Source organism: Bos grunniens, chromosome 15 (genome assembly GCF_055505025.1).
Source record: "Bos grunniens cultivar Pamir isolate PY7600 chromosome 15, Bosgru_T2T1.0, whole genome shotgun sequence".
Lineage (NCBI taxonomy): Eukaryota > Metazoa > Chordata > Mammalia > Artiodactyla > Bovidae > Bos > Bos grunniens.
Window position 1 is genome coordinate 24,545,662 of NC_141179.1, and position 7,643 is coordinate 24,553,304.

Consider the following 7,643-nt stretch of genomic DNA (forward strand, 5'->3'; position numbering starts at 1 on the left):
TAGCCTGCTTTCTGGCTTCCCTGATAGCTCAGTTGGTAAAGAATCCACCTACAATGCAGGAAACCCTGGTTCGATTACTGGGTTGGGAAGATCCGCTGGAGAAGGGATAGGCTACACATCCAGTATTCTTGGGCTTCCCTTGTGGCTCAGCTGGTAAAGAATCTGCCTGCAATGTGGGAGACCTGGGTTCGATCCCTAGGTTGGGAAGATCTCCTGGAGAAGGGAAAAGCTTAAAAGCCTGCTCTCTAGCCTTCTCCATCTGTGGTGTGCCCTGGAGCTGAACTGCATGGACTGCATGAAGGCCCACTGTACTCTGGGATCTTTGGAAAGAAATCAGAAGAGAATGAGGTCTGAGTCGGTCCTCAGTTGGTAGCTTCCTTGCCTCTCTGCTCCCTGGCAGCCTTTCTGCAAACCTAGAGAGACTGCTCTTGAGCACCTCAGTCACTCTCATCACTATGGGTCCTCACCCTGGGACCCTGACTGTCTCCGTGCCTTCCCTGGGATCCAGGCTATTCTCTCACTGCCTGTGTCCTCCAGGGAATTTTCTATGGATCTGAAAACACATCCTTGCCTCCTGTCCAAATCTGAATGCATTGGTCGTTGTTTACAGAAAAAGGAAACGACACCTCCCTGGGGCTTACTCTGCTGCAGGCTCTGGGCTTCCTACGGTGATGTTGAATCCCCACAGCCCTCGGATGTCACAGATGGCAAGGTGGGCTCTGGGACTATTCAAAGAGGGAGAACCAGGATTCAAAGCTGGGTCCCTCGAACTCCACGCCCCAGTGCTTGGTCCCTTGTGTTTTCATGGAGCATCTACACCAGGGATGGCAAAGAGATTTCATCTCACCTGTCAGTTCTGATTGACTTAGTCACTGCCTGGAGTGCTGTGGTGAGAAGGATTACGAGGCCACATCTGTGCTCCGTGGGAGAGAGTATCATGATAAATTAGAGATGTCTGGCGCAGGGAGAACCGGAGGGAGTGACAGGCAGTACATGTGTCACATATTTGCCGCCTTTGGTCAAAGCCATTTTTGTGGCAGCCACTCGGGCTTAGGGGCAGGCACTGTCGGAACCAGAACCTCTCTGCTTTACATTGCTCTCCTGCCTCATGGCGGACTCTCAACCAGAATTCAAGTTTCAGCTTTATTACTTTTTTTTTCTTTTCTTTATTAAACTAGGGTATAGTTTCTTTATAATATTGTGTTAGTGTCTGCTGTGCAACGAAGTGAATAAGCTGTATGTATACATGTATCCTCTCCCTCTCGTACCTCCCCCCCACCCCATCCCTTTTATCTAGGTTGTCATAAAGCACCGAATTGAGCTCCCTGTGCTATACAGCAGCTATATCCTGCTAGTTATCTATTTTACACATAGTAGTATATGACTCTTGAGAGTCCCTTGGACTGCAAGGAGATCCAACCAGTCCATCCTAAAGGAAATGAATATTCATTGGAAGGACTGATGCTGAAGCTGAAGCTCCAATCCTTTGGCCACCTGATGCGAAGAACTGACTCATTGGAAAAGACCCTGATGCTGGGAAAGATTGAAGGCAGGAAGAGAAGGGGATGACTGAGGATGAGATGGTTGGATGGCTTCACTGACTCCATGGACATGAGTTTGAGCAAGCTCTGGGAGCTGGTGATGGACAGGGAAGCCTGACATGCTGCAGTCCATGGGATCACAAAGAGTCCGACACAACTGAGCGACTGAGCTGAACTGACTGAGTATATATGTATTTCAGTGCTACTCTCCCCATTCATCCAGCCCCTCCTTCCCCATCCCTTGTCCACAAGTCTAGTCTCTGTGTCTGCGTCTCTATCCCTGCCCTAGAAATAGGTTCATCTGTACCAGTTTTCTAGACTCCACTGTATGCATTAATACATATTTGTTTTTCTCTCAGCTTTGCTACTTATCTGCCATATGACCTCAGGCAAGTCACTGCATCCCTTGGGCCTCAGTTGCTTTGTCAGGAAAATACAGCTTAGTGTAGTACTTAGAAGCTTTCAGCAAGTCTGACTTGGCATAATGCTTTTAGAGCCCTTGGCACAATACCTTATACATAGTAGGCATTTGACAGACTTTAGCAGCAGTAGACACTGTCATCGGCCTTCATTCTGTCCAGACCTGCTGCCCACATTGTTGCACCAGCGTCCTGTTTGCGAGACCTGCCAACGGAAGACGCACCCAGTCTTCCCAGCTGGCCCAGACTCTCCTCCAGGGCCACTGGGTCTGTGACTGTACTGTTTACCATGAAGTCCCATTACCCTCCACTCCATTGTTAGACATCTCAAATCCTCCCCAGGGGCTCCCCCTTATTAATGTGATTACCTGTCCTGAGTGTTTCATTAAGCTCTTTTTCATAGAGAGGCTGATACATATCTGGCAGAACACAGAAGCTCATTATCATCTCAACTGGAGAAGATGACCTGGTAAATAACACATGTAATTTAATTGCTAAGGTAAACCCCATAAAGTGAATGAGAAATTAAAACCAATAATCAAAGGTTTTGAAATTTCTGGACAGGAAATTCCCAAGTTTGGGAGCTGCAGGGGTCAGGTTCCTACAGCACAGCCGGCTGCTGACTTTTCCCTGTTCGGGACAAGGTGAGAGCCCTCACCCTTTCCGGCAGAGGAGAAGGTGGCTCATGGATCCAGTATTTTCTCTGGACATGTATTCATTCTATTAAGTGTCTCTCAAGCACCTGGCACTTTTCTAGTTGGTTAGGGCTGCCTCATCCTCGAGGACACCTGTCGTTTGCCCCACATAATGAGAGAGAGTACCAGGAACTAACTCCCTGGCTTTGGATTCCTTCTTTCCAGAAATACCCAGGAAACTTCTTTCCCACACTGACCCCACCATGCCTCACATCCATGCTCTTTCCTCTGGTGTCTCTGTCCTCTCCCACTGCCTTGGGCTTCCTCCACCACAATGCCAGATCCCATGGTTTCCTGTAGAACCAACTTTTCAGTAAAGACTTTCCCATTCCCTCAGACTCTTTAACTGAATGGTTCTTCTCATTCTAGCTTAACTGGAACCTCTTTCAAATGCTGTTTCCCCTGCAGGCTTCTCAATGAGGAATTGCTCTTTATTCCACCACCCATAGATGTCTCTGTCAGGAGCCAGGAATGACATCCTTCGAGCTCCCTGTTGCAGCTTTCACAAATTGTGCCTTTGCTTACGTGTAAGGCCCTGCCTTCCTATGTCCCTCCCCGCTCCACCTGTATCTTCTCCAGGTTCCCTGGAGACAACCTGCCTCACAACCTCTCCTCCAACCCAGTTCAGTTCAATTCAGTCACTCAGTTGTGTCTGACTCTTTGTGACCCCAAGGACTGCAGCACGCCAGGCTTCCCTATCCATCACCAACTCCTGGAACCTACTCAAACTCATGTCCATTGCATTGGTGATGCCATCCAACCATCTCATCCTCTGTCAGACCTGCAACACAGTGCAGAGCCAACCTGAAGCCGCACAGGCGAGTCAATTAAATGTTCATTCTCACCATAAACAGCTGGGACTGGGGCTCGCTTGTTACTCAGCATTATTGCATTAGTAGTATTGACTAATATAGCCTCTGATATCTGAATCTCCTTCCAAACAGTCTCCATCTGTATTTAAATGTGTCTAAGTCTCTTCCATCTTGCAAAACATGCCCTCCATCTCCCCTTGTGTTTTTCTAGCTATTGCCTTGCTCACTCATATTCTTCTCAAGTAAGAGTCTCAAAAGAAGTGTCTCATCTCATTGACCCTCATTCGTGCTTCATCTTGTTGCTGTCTGACTTTGCTCCACTACTTCTCTGAAACTGCTCTCGCCAGGATCACTATTTTTTCAGCAGTGTTTACCAAACATGTACTCTGTGCTCTGGCTGGATATTGAAAATGCAAATATTAAAAGACACACAGGACCTCTGTCGGCCCATGGAGCTCATGGTCTAGGGCTACCTAGACAGGTAACCAAATAATTACAAGACAGTGTTCTGAGAGCTGTATGGAGACATAAAGAGTGCACACGGCAAATCAAAACTACAATGAATGTCACCGCACACTAGTCAGAATGGCCATCATTAAAAAGTCTACAAACAACAAATGCTGGAGAGGGAGTGAAGAAAAGGGAACCCTCCTACACTTTTAGTAGGAATGTAAGTTGATGCAACCACTGTGGAAAACAGTATGGAGTTTACTCAGAAAACTAAAAATAGGCTTATCGTGTGATCCAGCAATCCCACTCCTGGACATACATCCATACAAAACCAGAATTTTAAAAATACATGCACCCCTATGTTCATAGCATCACTATTTACAATAGCCAAGACAGGGAAGCAGCCTAAATGTCCATCAAGAGATGAATTGATAAAGAAGATGTGATACATATATACAATAGAATGTTACTCAGCCATAAAAAAGAATGAAATAGTGCCACTTGTAGAATCATGGATGCAACTAGAGATTATCAATTACCTATGAAACAGAATCAGAAACATAGGGAACAGACTAGTGCTGGCCAAGGGAGAAGGGGGTTGGGGGAGGGATGGAGTGGGAGATTAGGGTTAGATGTTTTTATGTCTAGAATGGATAAACAACAAAGTCCTACTGTATAGCATAGAGAACTATATTCAATATCCTATGATAAACCATAATGGGAAAGAATATTTAAAAAAAGAATGTGTATATTATATATACATATATATATGAATCACTTTGCTCTACCGCAGAAATTAACACATCAGTGTTAATCAACTATACTTACATTTAAACAAAAAGTGCATGTGGGAGGGCACAAACCCAGGATGGGAGGTCAGAAAAGTATTCCTGGAGTGTATGTGCTAAGTCACTCAGTCGTGTCCGACTCTGTGTGATTCCATGGACTGTAGCCCACCAGGCTCCTCTGTCAATGGGATTCTGCAGGCAAGAATCCTGGCGTGGGTTGCCATGCCCTCCTCCAGGGGATCTTCCCCATCCAGGTATAGAACCCCAGTCTCTTATGTCTCCTGCACTGGCAGGCAGGTTCTTTATCACTAGCGCCATCTAGGAGGCCCATCCTTAGAGTGAAGTGAAGTGAAGTGAAGTCACTCAGTCATGTTCGACTCTTTGCGACCCATGGACTGTAGCCTACCAGGCTCCTCTGTCCATGGGATTTTCCAGGCAATAGTACTGGAATGGGTTGCCATTTCCTTCTCCAGGGAATCTTCCCAACCTAGAGATTGAACCCGGATCTCCCACATTGTAGACAGACGCTTTACCATCTGAGCCACCAGGGAAGTCATCCTTAGAGTAGGTGACATCAAATTTGAGAAACAACGAACATTAAGACTTAGCCAGGCAACGAAGAGAAGAAAGTTCCAACTAAAGTGGATAAAACTACGTTTTTGAAGATACAGATCGCATCAAATCACCATCTTCCTTCAGTTCAGTTCAGTTCAGTTGCTCAGTCGTGTCCAACTCTTTGCAACCCCATGAATTTCCAGGCCTCCCTGTCCATCACCAACTCCTGGAGTTCACCCAAACTCACGTCCATCGAGTCGATGATGCCATCCAGCCATCTCATCCTCTGTCGTCCCCTTCTCCTCCTGCCCCCAATCCCTCCCAGCATCAGAGTCTTTTCCAATGAGTCAACTCTTCACATGAGGTGGCCAAAGTACTGCCTTCCTTAGAGCCTTCAAAAGTTCATCTCTGTACTCAGGTCACTGCAGCAGGGCGGGTTCTTGTTCACCATCTTATTCCCACTGGGCTCACAGTAGGAATTTGATAACTATTCCATAACACAAAATAGTTAACCTAAAAAAATACAAAAGAGTTAATAAGATATTCACAGGTGACACACAGAAAACACAAAGCAGAATGTTATTTTCTAGATTCCCTGGGAGACTATTATTGATTATTGAGTCTTATAACAGAACTGGCATTTGTTTAACGTCTAGTTTAATTTTGGTTGCATAATTGGTGCTCAATAAATGCTTGTTGAACACATGTAGTGTTTGGTAATTTAAGGGACTTAAATTATCTTATAATCTCTGTGACATTTCTGTGAAAAATTGAATTTCTCAAAGGTTAAGTGAACCTCCCAAGATCACTCAACTAGTATGTAGTGAAGTCACAATTGGATCTTAGGGCTTCTAGTGGTAAAATCTATGCTCTTTCCATGAAGAATGTAGACTCCAGGTACACGTAAATTGTGGCATCCGGGAGGCTGACCCAGGGGTGAGACTCAAGTTGCTTGTGACAGATCAGGTGGCATTTGGCTAGACTGTAAGTGGTAGAGAGAAGGACTCTTTGGTGAAAGGACCAATGTGAACACAGGAATGGGGAAGGGGAAAGCATGCTTCTTTCAATGGACGGAGAGGAGACTGGTCTACTTGAGTCAGAGGGACCACAGAGCTGGAGCAACGCCACATACAAGGGCCAGATGGGACTCAAAGTGCTGATTCTCAGCAGCTCTTTTTCACCTAATAACTGAGCACCACATGGTCTCTGACTACAAGCATCGAGGGAAAAAAGGAATCACGATGACTAACGAAGAATTGTTCTCCAATGGGAGAAAGCATGCCACAAGCTCCTCTACCCTGGACTGTGCAAATCTCCATATTTATTCATAATTGCTAGATGTGTGTGTGTGTGTATGCAGGTACCAAAGTGGGCCACCCTGGTAAGAGCAGCAAAAGATGCTTATTCCTTAGACAAAGCTACATGATCCAACTGCGTTCACTGGAATTCATAGTGAATTTGAATTCACTATTTGCATGCTTGCAAATCTTTCAGAGGGCCTAGAACTTCAAGTATACAAGATGAATTCATTCCAGAGATTCATTATACAACATAGAGCCTATGGTGAACAATGCTGTCTTGTGCACTTAAAATTTTAAGAAGGTGGAATCCATGTTAAGTGTTATTAACACACAGGCACACAAACAAATCACAAAGAGGCACTGGGAACCTTTTGGAGGTGATACATGTCTATTACTTTGATTGAAGTGTATGCATAAGTCCAAACTCATCAAATTGTATCCATTGAATAAGTGTGGGGTTTTTTGGTATATAAATTATGCCTCAACAAAGCTGCCTAAAAAAAAAAATAAAGGAAGCATCTGAGATGAAACTAGAGAATGTAGTTTTGTTATTCAAGGACCAAGAAGCCAGAATTGGTGGTTGCTGCCTGGAGAGGCAGGAGGCCCTGCCACTCCTGCGTGAGGCTGGACATGGCAACATGCATGGGGGTGGGCAGTCTGAATGTGCCTGCGGAGTCGACTGAAGCCCATAAATGTTAAAATTAATATCCCATGTCAGTTGCTCTTACACCAACTTCCCCTTCTCAATTTTGAATAATGTATTCATGCTTAACCGGAAGACCAAGATTTTCCTGGCACCTGATTGCTTCAGCTTACATTTCAGTGATTTTGTGTCTTGTAACTTGTGCAGTACCTGCACACAGATCAACTACAGTAACAGCGACAGTTGAGCAAAAAGGAAGGAATGAAATTTACGCATGACCCGAGCACCCAGATAAGTGTTAAAAACTTACATTTCTTCTCCGCCCCCCCACCGAGAATCTTTGTATAATTTTAAACATAAAAATAAGACCATACTATACATAAAATTGTATATCTTTAATTTTTATTTGACAATATAGCACTGAACACTTCCTGTGTCA